Consider the following 12,814-nt stretch of genomic DNA (forward strand, 5'->3'; position numbering starts at 1 on the left):
GGCAGTGTTTTGTTTTGTTGTGAATAGGGTCGTCATGAGTCGGAACCTACTGGACTGCACCTAACAACAATAATGTAATCTTTTTTTTAAGAAACAGCAGGGGGGTGAGGATATCAAGACGGTCAGAAATATGTGGCAGGAAATACAGTGTTCAGGAAGCTGAGGGAGGTGTTAAACCACCAAGGGGGCAGTCTTATGAGGTCAGCAAACCGTCAAGTGCCTGGGGCATGGGAGAGGACACGCAGTGAAATGAAACAGTGGCAGGAGAGGTGGGGGGGGGCCACAGTCTGGAGAAGCAGCAGAAGCTCAGAGAGTTCCAGCCTGTGCTCTGACCCCGAGAAGGTGCCTGCTCTGGAGAGGGCCAGGAGGACAGGGCAGGCCAGGTTTTAACCAGGAAGAGAAGGTGGAAAGAGTGTGCATGGAAAAGGTGGCAGGGCGGCGGGGGGGTGGTGGCAAGGAAGTGTGCTCACTGGATAGCTGGTACTGTGCAGCCCAGGGGCAAGGAGACCCCTTAAAGAGCCCAGAACAGTTCACAGTGAAGTTCTGTCCTGGGGGCAGGAATGGAGAGGGGGGCCCCTTCCCCCCTAGCCCACCACTCCAGTTCCAGGGGCATGCTCACCTGGACCCTGTCGGAGGGAGGAGCCGTGGCTCCCAGTCAGTGTGCTTGTCCTATTTCTGTACATTAGGCTGCTGAGTAATGGCTCCAAAGGCCGTGCCAGCATCTCACAGGTGCCAGGGACAGTGAGAAGGTAGGGCTCGGCACCTTAGCTTGGGAGCTGTGGTCAGAGGCCCAACCCTCCAATCTGTGTGCCAGACACCTGGCTACAGCCATCGCTGTGAGTCTGGACGACCACCCTGCAGGCCCCGGCTGAGCTGCCCAGAGGGACAGGCCCCACAAGAGAGGAGCTCTGTGGTTTCCCTAAAGACAGAATTCTGAGTACTGACTTCTCAAAAGGGACTCACGTGGGCCCAGCTGGTCCTTCCACCTAGGCTGGTGCCTGGCCTGAAGCCCCTTGGGAGTACCTGTTCACATGCTCTTTAAAATTACCATGAAATGCCGATGACATGCAGGACACCTGCAAAGGCCCAGCTCACACCTGGAGTGTCTGCGTATGCACTGTGAGCAAGGTGCCCTCTGAGCCACCATTCACCCTCGTCCAGCAGACCTCTGCGGGTCTCCAGTGATGCGTGTGTGACTCTGCCGGCTGGGCCAGGCCTCGGTCTAAGGTGGAGTCCAAGCAACTCTCGGTGTGGCATGTGCGCCAAGGTCAGACCTGTGACCTCGCCCACACAGTGCTCTGGCAGCTTGAGCTAACTGGCTCCAGTAGCCTTTGGGATAAGCCTGTTGGGTTCTGCTCGGGAGGTGCTGATGGCTCTTTGACAGGCGGACTGGTTACCTTAAACCACCAGTTTTCCTTAGATCCGTTCAGGGCCCCCAGGTCTGGACTCTAGGTCCAGTTCCAGTTGCTGTTGAGTCAGTGCTGACTCAGAGAGCCCCCTGTGTGTCCGAGTAGAGCTATGCTCCATGTGGTTTTCAAGGGCTGATTTCTCAGTAGATCACCAGGCCTTTCTTCCACCGGACTCTAGGTGAACCCCCATTAGTAGCTTAACTTCCTAACCACCCCACCCCAACCTTTTCTTAAAAAGTTCTCAGATGCCGTTGAGTTGATTCCAACTCGTAGCGACCCTATATACAATAGAATGAAATACTATCTGCTCCTGTGCCATCCTCACAATCATTGCTATGCTCGAGCCCATTATTGCAGCCACTGTGTCAGTTTGTCTCCTTGAGAGCCTTCTGCTTTTTTGCTGACCCTCTACTTTACCAAGCACGATGTCCTTCTCCAGGGACTGGTCCATCCTGATAACATGTCCAAGCTATGTGAGACGAAGTCTCACCATCCTTGCTTCCGAGGAGCATTCTGGCTATACTTCTTCCAAGACAGGTTTGTTTGTTCTTTTGGCAGTCCATGGCTTGTCATTTAAATGGGGATCCCCCTGCCCAGAGGAAGCAAAGGCACACAGGAAACATAGGCTGGCCTTTTCCTGGTTGGGGTGTGCGTGTCATGGGTGGCGTCTGGGGGATGGCTGCCCCGTCTCAAGCCAGCCTGCTTGGGGGGCAGTGTCCACTCTTCAGAGAGCCAACAGTGGCTGGCTGTGTTCGCTGGACGTGCTTGCCGTCTTCTCTGCTCCCCAAGCATGGGAACCACAGCGGAGGTCTGTGCCTGGGCGGGACCTGAGTCAACAGCTCCACTGTCCCACCTTCCCTCTACAGCTCAGCTCTGCCCAGAGGCCGTGTAGGGGTGCCACATGTTCACGAGGTACCAGCTGGCCGCCCTGTTTCTCCTCCTGGAGTACAAAGCCCAGAGCCGAGGAGATAAGCCTCCCTGTTTTATTTTGCTTTCCACAAAGACAGTGGCCAGGGGAAAAAGAAGCCCCGCTCCCTCTTGGCGATGTTGGCACCAGGCTATCTTGTGAGTTGGAAGCATTAAAGGAGGACATTTGTCCTCACCAGACCTTAACAGTGACCCTCCTCAGAGGGCCAACCCCTGTCCCTCCCACACGCTCACAAGCACAGTGTGGATCAAGAAGCAGCACATAAAAAAGAATTTCTGAAGACCGACAAGCCTGCAGAAACAGCAAACAGCATATGGGGGGCTGAGTACCACATGGGGGTCTGTCAGGCTCACAAAGGGCCAGCTCTCCCAGAAACAAGAAGCTTGGTAGACGAGTGCAGGGAAACTTGTTTAGTGGAGACAGAGGAACTGCCCTCTTCCCATTTCCCTCTGGCTGCGTGTCCACCAAAGGGCTGGGCACCTGGTCCACCCCTGTCCACCCAGCCTGTGAGCAGGTGAGGGGACGTTGTTCAGTAGAGCAGGGCATACAAGCGTCTGGGCGTGTATCAGGAGCAGCAATAAAAGGCTTGCTGGCCTCCCGTGGTCTGCTGGTAACCTGACTCTGGGGGTGAGGGCCCAACAGGGTTATATGAAGGAAGAGCAAACGAGAACGTGTGTGCAAGTGCCCGGTAAACAATAGGTGCCAGATGGAGGAGAAGAGCATTAATAGGGAAAATAAAGCCCGGAAATGCATTCTCTCCTTACTCAGGTTCCGGTTGTTTGCGTGTGTGAAGATTTCCTTGTTGGTTATTGTCACTGGCTTGGAAATTTCTCTCCTGGCACAGGGATTTGTCCTTTGGTCTCTCCGCTCACGGTATTTCCTTGTCTCTAGCTTCTCCAAACCAGGGTATGAGGATGCACCCATAAAAAGTTCCTTTTTCTCTGAGTTCTTTGCAGCGAGCCTTGTTTTGTGTCCTCCGCTCCACCTCAGCCACCCAGTCCTACTTAACCTTGTCACCACCCGTAGCTTCTCTACCTCCAGAAACTCTGGTCCGAGCGGTCATTACAATCTTATCTCTTGTCCTTCCCAATTCCCTGCTCAGCTTCCACCATGATTCTATCTGTTCTTGTCAGGCCATCCAGTACACTGACCTATTTTCTCTCAAAGTATCAGCACTCTGCTCTCCACGTTCCGCTTTATCCAGCCTAGATCTATGTCCATAAAGTTAATGACATTGTCATAATCTCTTGCCTCTCTGATTTTCATCCCTCCTGTCTGGCAAAACCCCAACTCCAGATGAACCAAGCTATTGACTTCTTTCTTGCCTGCACTTCAGCAGCCAACCAGTACTACTGGAGAAAGCCTCACCACCAGGCATGAAGATTCCACAGTCATTTAGGATCATCAGCCCCATGTGGGACCAAAGGACCAAACCAAAAACCAAACCCGTTGCCGCTGAGTCTATTCCAACTCATAACGACCCTGTAAGACAGAGTAGAACTGGCCCATAGGGTTTCCAAGGCTATAATCTTTATGGAAGCAGGCAGCCACATTTTTCTCCTGGGGAGCCCGTGGTGGGTTGAAACCACAGACCTTTCGGTTAGCAGCTGAGCACTTTAACCACTGTGCCACCAGGGCTCCTTGTGAGACCAAGAAGTGGTTGAAATTTTACTACGTTTCTCTGGTCAGCTCACACTCCTGCTATCGACAAAAATTTCAAACATTTTGAACTCTCCTGAGACCTCTGATGCTCCCACCTCCCACTTTATTCTTGGCAGATGACACCATCTTGAGTTCTCCCTTTGTGTTAACCAGTTGCAGTCAAGTTAATTCCAACTCATGGCAAACCCATGTATGTCAGAGTAGAACTGTGTTCCGTAGGGTTGTTGTTGTTGTTGTTGAGAATACACACAGCAAAACATACACCAATTCAACAGTTTCTACTTGTGCCATTTACTGACATTGATTACATTCTTGAATCGTGCAAAGATTCTTACCCTCCTTTCCTGAGTTGTTCCTCCCCGACGGATGTAAATTCAGTGCCCCCTAAGGTTCCTATCTAATCTTTCAAGATGCTGTTGTCACTTTGATCCCGTATAGACAGTTCTTAATGCTCAAGGCAGACATTTTTTACTAGTTAAGCTAAACTATCCTTTGGTTTTAAGAACACTTCAGGGGAGGTTTTTGGTTTAATGTTTAAGGATTATCTCAGGGCCATAGTTTCAGGGGTTTACCCAACCCTCATGGCTCCAGGAAGTTTGGAGTCCATGAGAATTTGAAATTCTCTTCTGCATTTTCCCCCTTTTGATCAGGATTCTTCTATAGATCTTTGATCAAAACATTCAGTAATGGTGCTCCACAGGGTTTTTAGTGGCTGATTTCTCAGAAGTAGATCACCAGGCCTTTCTTCTAGGTGGATTCATACCTCCAACATTTTGGCGAGCAGCAACGTGCATTAACTGTGCGCACTGCCCAAGGACTCCCTTTATATTACCAAATGTTAAACCTTCCTACACCTGCACCCTTTCTTCTTGCCTCTTGTTATGATTGAAGGGTCTTCCTTCTTGCTATCTAACCAAGACCAACTCCACCACTTGTGTTTTACATCCCATCCTCCCCCACATTTTCCCAAACTTTATTAGTTATTCATTCTCTCTTGTGTGTTCAATCTCTCCTTCTCTAATGGGTTGATGTTATGGATATTTAAATAAGCTCATCTCTCTCTCATTAAAGAAAAAGGAAATCCTTAAACACACACCACCCCGGTTCTCTATGGCCCTCTTTCTCTCCTCTGTTGTTGTTAGGTGCCAAATGATAGCAACCCTGTGTACAACAAAAGAAAAAACTGCCATCCTCACAACTTCCGTTATGCTTGAGCCCATTGTTGCAGCCACTGTGTCAATTCATCTTATTGAGGGTCTTCCTCTTTTTCCCTGACTCTCTACTTTACCAAGCATAATGTCCTTCTACTGGGACTGATCCCTCCTGATAACATGTCCAAAGTATGTGAGATGAAACCTTGCCATCCTTGCTTCTAAGGAGAATTCTGGCTGGACTTCTTCTACGACAGGTTTGTTCATTCTTTTGGCAGTCCATGGTATATTCAATATTCTTCACCAACGCCATAATTCAAAGGCATCAATTCTTCTTGAGTCTTCCTTATTGTCCAGCTTTCACATGCATATGGGGCAATTGAAAACACAATGGCTTAGGTCAGGCACACCTTAGTCCCTAAAGTGACATCTTTGCTTTTTAACACTTTAAAGAGTTTTTTGCAGCAGATTTGCCCAACACAATGAGTCCTTTGATTTACTGACTGCTGCTTCCACTGGCATTGATTATAGATTCAAATAAAATGAAATCCTTGATAACTTCAATCTTTTCTCCATTTATCATGATGTTGCTTATTGGTTCAGTTGTGAGGATTTTTGTTTTCTTTATGTTAAGGTGTAATCCATACTGAAGGCTTTGATCTTTATCAGTAAGTGCTTCAAGTCCCCTTCAGTTTCAGCAAGCAAAGTTGTGTCATCTGCTTATCACAGGTTATTAATGAGTCTTCCTCCAATCTTGATGCCACATTCTTCTTCATATAGTCCAGCTTCTCGGGTTATTTTCTCAGCATACAGATTGAATAAATATGGTGAAAGGATACAACCCTGATGCACACCTTTCCTGATTTTAAACCATGCAGTTATGGGTATCCCCTTGTTCTATTCCAACAACTGCCTCCTGGTCTGTGTACAGGTTCCTCATGAGCACAATTAAGTGTTCTGGAGTTCTTGTTCTTTGCAATGTTATCCATAATTTGTTATAACCCACACAGTAGAATGCCTTTACATAGTCAATAAAACACAGGTAAACATCCTTCTGGTATTCTCTGCTTTCAGCCAGGATCCATCTGACATCAGCAATGATATCCCTCGTTCTATGTCCTCTTCTGAATCCGGCTTGAATTTCTGGCAGTTCCCTGTCTATGTATTGCTGCAGCCACTTTTGAATGATCTTCAGCAAAATTTTACTTGTACATGATATTAATGATATTGTTTGATAATTTCCGCATTCTGTTGAATCACCTTTCTTTGGAATGAATCTCATCCACTCAGGTAGCTGCCTTCCAAATTTCTTGGTGTAGACAAGTGAGCACTTCAAGCACGGCATCTGTTTGTTGAAAAGCATCTCAATTGGTATTCCATCAATTCCTGGAGCCTTGTTTTTCGCCAGTGCCTTCAGTGCAGCTTGGACTTCTTCCTTCAATACCGTCGCTTCTTGATCATATACCACCTCCTGAAATGATTGAATATCAAACAATTCTTTTTGGTACAGTGACTTTGTGTATTCCTTCTATCTTCTTTTGATGTTTCCTGAGTCATTTAATATTTTCCCCGTAGAATCCTTCAGTATTGCAACTCAAGGCTTGAATTTTTTCTTCAATTCTTTCAGCTTGAGAAATGGTGAGCATGTTCTTCCCTTTGGGTTTTCTATCTCCATCTCTTTATACATATCATTATAATGCTTTACTTTGTCTTCTCAAGCCACCCTTTGAAATCTCCTGTTCAGTTCTTTTCATCATTTCTTCCTTTCGCTTTAGCTACTGGATGTTCAACAGCAAGTTTCACAGTCTCTTCTGATGTCCATTTTGGTCTTTTCCTTCTTTCCTGTCTTTTTAATGACCTCTTGCATTCTTCATGTATGATGTCCTTAATATCATTCTACAACTCGTTTGGTCTTTGGTCATTAGTGTTCAATGCATCAAATCTATTCTTGAGATGGTCACTAAATTCAGATGAAACATACTCAAGGTCATACTTTGGCTCTCATGAACTTGTTCTAATTTAGCTTGAACTTGAACTTGGATATGAGCATTTGATGGTCTGTTCCACAGTCAGCCCTTGGCCTTGTTCTGACTGGTGGTATTGAGCTTTTCTATTGTCTCTTTCTACAGATATAATCAATTTGATTCCTGTGTATTCCATCTGGTGAGATACGCCTGTATAGTGGCCATTTATGTTGGTGAAAAAAGATATTTGCAATGAAGAAGTCATTGGTCTTGCAAAATTCTATCATGCCATCTCTGGTGTGATTTCTATCACCAAGGCCATATTTTCCAAATACTGTTCCTTCTTCTTTGTTTCCAACTTGTGCCTTCCAATCCCTAGTAATTGTCAATGCACCTGATTGCATGTTCGATCAATTTCAGACTGCAGATGTTGATAAAAATCTTCAATTTCCATGTATTTGGCATTAGTGGTTAGTGTGTAAATTTGAATAACAGTCGTATTAACTGATCTTCCTTGTAAGCTTATGGAGATTTCCCCATCCCTGACAGCATTGTACTTCAGGATAGATCTTGAAATGTTCTTTTTGACGATGAATGCAATACCATTCCTCTTCAATTTGTCATTCCTGGCATAGTAGACCATATGATTGTCCGATTCAAAATGGCCAATACCAGTCCATTTCAGCTCATTAATGCCTAGGATAACAATGTTATGCGTTCCGTTTCATTTTTTACAACTTCCAATTTTCCTAGATGTATCCACATTCCTATTATTGATAGATGTTTGCAACTGTTTTTTCTCATTTTGAGTCATGTCACATCAGGAAATGAAGGCCTTGGAAGTTTGACTCCATCCACATCTGTAAAAACGGCTTGGGGGCAATGTCTGACCTCCTCCAATCCCTTAAGAGGGAAGGAGAACTAAGATCAACAGCCCAAGGCTGATTCCTGTGAGGCAGGGGTCAGACGAGCCTCCTCTCTCCACAATCATTACCACATCTGACACAAACTATCCCTCACAGAGCATTCTCTACTTCTCTGCTGGGTTCGATAATTCATTGCAATGGCCGCACAGAACTCATGGACCATACTCATGATTATGGAGTTTATTAGGGAAGTAACAGATACAATTTAGACTCAGGAACACTCAGGATATAGTTCTTCCATCAGAACAGCCTCTTCCCAACCCTGCTTTCAGGCACACCTCTCCCTAACCCTAATCCGCTCCCCAAAGGCACTCAGCTTTCTCTCTTCCTGGGCCAGGAAGCCCACCACGACGTCTTCTGCTGCCAGGTCTCTGCTGCCAGATCTCTCCTTCTACCACTTCTCACCGTCTTCAGGGTTACAGCTTGCTCTCTCTCTCATTCTCTCTCTCTCTTTCTCTTCTCTTGGTCTCCTGCTTCCAGGAGCTTCTCAGCACAAGGATCCCAGATCCAAAGGACTTGCTCTCTAGTCCTGGCTCTTCTTCCTTGATGGTGATAGGCTCCTCCTCTCTGCTCTGGAATTGGCTCTCTTTTAAGGTAAAACTGATCAGTCTCCTTGGTAGGCCGCAATTACCCTATTGCACAGCCCCACCCAATCACCTGGGTTAGACTTACAAGACCAGGGCTAGAAAGGCCATGCACAAAAGTAATTAATCACACTGCAATGCCATTAATGTCGACCCTACTTTGAAGAGGCAGCTCCTCCTCAGTGGTATTTCAAGTGCCTTCCAACCTGAGGGGCTCATCTTCTGGCACTGTATCAGACAGTGCTATTTGTAAGGCTTTCACTGGCTAATTTTTTCAGAAGTAGACTGCCGGATCCTTCTTGCTAGTCTGTCTTAGTCTCGAAGCTCAGTTGAAACCTGTCCACCACGGGTGACCCTGCTGGTATTTGAAATACCAGTGGCATAACTTCCAACATCATAGCGATACGCAAGCCACCACGACACGACAATTTAATTTCTCAAAATAGTTTTATGCTCCCTATTTCCACTTTCTCACCTCCATTCATCCCTCTACCTACTCCAGTCTGGCCTTTGCTCTTATTACTCTACTGAAACAGCTTTTGTGGAGGTCACCAGTGATATTCCTTTTGTTTAATAGAATGGTTATTTTGGGAAGCCGGCAGCTGCCTAGCCATCAGATCATTGCCTAGGACAGGGCAGTTATAAACGCACTCTCCTTCAGTTCCCGGCATTTTGGCCTTACCTCTGGTGGTGGGAAAAGGTATGGCGCTGCTGTGCTACGACCAGGCCATTGGCCAACACTTTGATCCTGATACCAATTCCGGTGATGCTTGCACATACCACCCAGGAACTCCAGTCTTTCAGACGCTGTAAGAGAATAACAGCTGACTTTTCTCTTTTCTTAAGCATTGTAGGCAGTAAAGAGCTAGGCATAATAGCGAGAATCCACCCAAGCCAGTCAAACCTGAAGTCGAGACACCTGAGAAGAAAGAACTATCTGAATTGGAACACAAATTTCAGGAGCACATCATTCAAGCCCCTAAACCAGTAGAAGCAATAAAAAGACCAAGTCCATATAAGCCAATGACAAATTTGGAATTAAAAATATCTGCCTCCCTCAAACGAGCACTTGATAAACAGTCATCGGGGAATGGAGAAGATAAGAAGGAAGAAGAAAGAGATGAAATTAAGATTGCACCTCATGTAAGAATGGAGGGTATTCAAAGACATATCAGGATCTACAGAGTCTAGAAGAAATCTGTGTATATCATTCTGGAGTACTTCTTTTCCAAAAAGTGATGAAATACTGGAGTTGTCATAGAAGAAAAACTTCTGATTTTACCACACTTTCAGCCCAAGAGGGTTGTACAACTGGGAAACATATGTGGACTAAAAAAGATGCTGGGGAGAGTTGTCCCATGTGGGTATGACTGGCATCAGACAGAGGTGAACTCAACAGGGCAACACATGCTGAAATTTCGCTTCCAGAACGTAGTCAAGTAGAAGCAGACAGTACATTGTTAAATGTGCTCTTTGTATTTGAAGGTGAGAAGGAATTTCATCAAAACATGAAATTGTGGGGTATGATTGATGTAAAGTGAAGCTATGTAACTATGACTGCAACAAAGATTGAGATCACCATGAAAAAAGCTGAACCTATGCAATAGGCAAGACTTGAACTGCCTGCAGCTAAAAAGCCAGAAAAACAAAAAGAAGATACAATAGATTGAGTGGGAGAAAGGGGAAAAAACACTATTATCTATTTCAGAATTCTTCATAATGTATGCTGAAGTGGTATCTTTCTGCTGTAAGCTTTTGTTGTAGACACCTGGCATTTCAGGGTCAACAGTAGGTTCTTAAAAACCAAAGTCGGATTATCTTTTTGTGCCCCCATCTTCTTTTTGGAGCCCTGGTAGTGCAGTGGTTAAGAGCTTGGCTGCTAACCAGGAGGCCTTGGAAATCCTACGGGACAGTTCTACTCTGTCCTATAAGGGTCGCTATGAGCCGGAATTGAGTACAAGGCAACAGGTTTGGTTGGTTTCTTTGGTATCTTCTTTTTGAGTTATATGAGGTTAATTGTTTATTTCTCCTCAGTAATAGAACCATAGATATGTCCTATACTTGAAGAAGCTAAAAACAGCTCATAAACATAGTTACATTTATCTTTGTGCACATCTCTATTATCTATTATCTATTTGTATTATCCCATGATTAGTAAAGCAAGATAGAATGTCAAATTTTTGATAATTTTCTCATGGATTTTTGTTCCTATAATACCTGAAAATTTTTAAGGAAGAGAGAAAGCTCTGCATTGTTTTTTTTCCACCTGGGACCATTAAATGTTTTCTAGGAGGATTCTAAGGCAGTCTAATAAGTGACTAAAGGGGAATATATGTATTGCTTAAAATTAGAACTCATTTAAACTAGTTGCATTAAAAAATTACATCAAACAAACACCAGAAGAGAAACTAGATAACTGGGAGCTCCTAAAAATCAAACACCTATGCTTCATCCAAAGACTTCGCCAAAAGAATAAAAAGATTACCTACAGACTGGGAAAAAGTTTTTAGGTAGGACATTTCTGATCAGCGTCTGATCTCTAAAATCTACGTGATGCTGCAAAAACTCAACTACAAAAAGACAAATAACCCAATTAAAAAATGGGCAAAGGATATGAACAGGCACTTCACTAAAGATGACATTCAGGTAGCTAACGGATACATGAGGATATGCTCACAATCATTAGCCATTAAAGAAAAGCAAATCAAAACTACAATGAGACTCCATCTCACCCCAAAAAGGCTGGCATTAATCCAAAAAACACAAAATAATAAATGTTGGAGAGGTTGTAGAGAGACTGGAACACTTATACACTGCTGGTGGGAATATAAAATGGTACAACCACTTTGGAAATCGATTTGGCACTTCTTTAAAAAGCTAGAAATAGAACTAACTACCACATGATCCAGCAATCCCTCTCCTTGCAATATATCCTAGAGAAATAAGAGCCTTCACACAAACAGATGTATGCACACCCATGTTCACTGCAGCACTGTTTACAATAGCAAAAAGATGGAAGCAACCAAGGTGCCCATCAACAGACGAATGGATAAATAAATTATGGTATATTCACGCAATGGAATATTACGCATCTATAAAGAACAATGATGAATCCATGAAATGTTTCATAACATGGAGGAATCTGGAAGGCATTATGCTGAGTGAAATTAGTCAGTTGCAAAAGGACAAATATTGTATGAAAACACTATTATAAGAACTCAAAAAATAGTTTAAGCAGAGAAGAAAATATTCTTTGATGGTTACGAGAGTGGGGAGGGAGGGAGGGAGGGAGAGGGGTTTTCACTAATTACATAATAGTTAAGAACTATTTTAGGCGACAGGAAAGACAACACGCAATACAGGAGAAGTCAGCACAACTGGACTAAACCAAAAGCAAAGAAGGTTACTGAATAAACTGAATGCTTCAAAGGCCAGCGTAGCAGGGGTAAGGGTTTGGGGACCATGGTTTCAGGGCACATCTAAGTCAATGGCATAATAAAATCTATTAAGAAAATATTCTACATCCCCCTTTGGAGAGTGGCTTCTGGGGTCTTAAATGCTAGCAAGCAGCCATCTAAGATGCATCAGGTGGCCTCAACCCACCTAGAACAAAGGAGAATGAAGAATAACAAAGACACAAGCTAATTATGAGCCCAGACGACAGAAAGGGCCACATATACCAGAGACTACATCAGCCTGAGACCAGAAGAACTAGATGGTGTCTGGCTACAACCAATGACTGCCCTGATGGGGAACACAACAGGGAACCCCTGAGGGAGCAGGAGAGCAGTGGGATGCAGAACCCAAATTCTCGTAAAAAGACCAGGCTTAGTGGTCTGACTGAGACTAGAAGGACCCCAGAGGTCCTGATCCCCAGACCTTCTGTTAGCCCGGGACAGGAACCATTCCCAAAGCCAACTCTTCAGACAGGGATTGGACTGGACTATGGGATAGAAAATGATACTGGAAGAGTGAGCTTCTTGGATCAAGTAGACACATCAGACTATGTGAGCAGCTTCTGTCTGGAGAGGGGATGAGAGGGCAGAGGGAGTCAGAAAGAAGCGGCCAAATGGACACAAAAATAGAGAGTGGAAGGTAGGAGTATGCTGTCTCATTAGAGGGAGAACAACTAGGCATATATAGCAAGGTGTGTTTTTTATATAAGTTTTTGTATGAGAGACTGACTTGGT

General features: G+C 44.8%; 1 pseudogene; it reads left to right on the forward strand.

Moving 5' to 3' along the window:
• Positions 1-9,326: 9,326 nt before the first annotated feature.
• LOC126066986 (cysteine and histidine-rich domain-containing protein 1-like) lies at positions 9,327-10,294 on the forward strand (annotated as a pseudogene).
• The last annotated feature ends 2,520 nt before the right edge of the window (positions 10,295-12,814 follow it).

The sequence above is a fragment of the Elephas maximus genome, chromosome 24, assembly GCF_024166365.1.
Source record: "Elephas maximus indicus isolate mEleMax1 chromosome 24, mEleMax1 primary haplotype, whole genome shotgun sequence".
NCBI lineage: Eukaryota > Metazoa > Chordata > Mammalia > Proboscidea > Elephantidae > Elephas > Elephas maximus.